Genomic DNA, 1,322 nt, shown 5'->3' with positions numbered 1-1,322 from the left:
TATATACATATTATTGACTGGTGAGAGAGTAGATAGATTGAGAATTATTAAAACGAAGGTATGACAATGCGATTAAGAGGTTCGTTTCGCTGCAAAGTAGTTCTGGGTCCAATTTTATTATGTGGCATTTTGAATAAGTCTTTTCCACTATATTCCAGTATTGGCCATATAATTAGTACTTTAAATTAGTTAAACAGGAACTGTACTGACGTATGTGGCATGTGCGCGTATACGTGAAGCATGTGTGTACGTGCACGCGTGCGAATGTGAGTGTATGTGTGATATATGTATACAGACAGACAGAGGTACGTAGGTACGTATGTACATACATAGATACATACGTACATGCATACATATATTCATGCATATGTATGGCCGAACACTTCGTCGGTTAAGACGATGAGTGTTCCAGTTGATTCGATCAACGGAACAGCCTACTCGTGAAATTCACGTGCAAATGGCTGAGCACTCCATAGTCACACATACCCGTAACATAGTTTTCAGGGAGATTCAACGTGACACAGAAAATATGAGAATCCTGGTCTATTGCATTGCAGGTACAACTTATTTTTGCCAGCTGAGTGAAATGGAGCAACGTGAAATAAAATGCCTTGCTGAAGGAGACAACGCGCTGCCGGAATCGAACTGAATATGCTAACCAACAATCCACGCGCCTTTATGTGTGTATTATACATATATACATACATGTACATATACACAACCTGTATAATTATATTGCAATTGTACTTTTAGGTAATATTTATTGAAATAACTATTGGAACTAAATATTTGAAATATTATTGATGTTGGTTGCTATTCATTGGAATTTGTCTTATCTGTTGCAGCCTATTCCATGCTATATGCAACGTTGTACATGGAATTATTATGTAAATTTTCAGAGTTTAACACGGTGTAGTATATCGGTTCCAAATTTTGGTACAAGGCCAACAACTTCCCGGGTGAGGGTAAGTGGATTACATTGACCACAGTGATCAGCTGGTGCTTATTTTATCGATTCCGAAAGGATAAAATTTTATCGATTCCGAAAGGATAAAAGGTAAAGTCGACTTCGGCGGAATTTGAACTCAGAACTTAAAGACGGACGAAATGCTGCTAAGCATTATACCCGGCGTGCTAACGACTCTGCCAACTTGCCGCCTTAAAACGCCTTAAATTCTGATATTGGTTTTAGTTTTAAATTTTGGCACAAGGCCAGCAATTTCGGGGAGGGGTTAAGTCGATTACATTGACTCCAGTTCTCAACTGGTACTTATGACCCCGGCAGTATTTGAACTCAGAACATGAAGACGGACGAAGTACCG

This window comes from Octopus bimaculoides, chromosome 4, assembly GCF_001194135.2.
Source record: "Octopus bimaculoides isolate UCB-OBI-ISO-001 chromosome 4, ASM119413v2, whole genome shotgun sequence".
In the NCBI taxonomy this organism is placed as follows: Eukaryota; Metazoa; Mollusca; class Cephalopoda; order Octopoda; family Octopodidae; genus Octopus; species Octopus bimaculoides.
Note: the sequence above shows the minus strand (reverse complement) of the source record.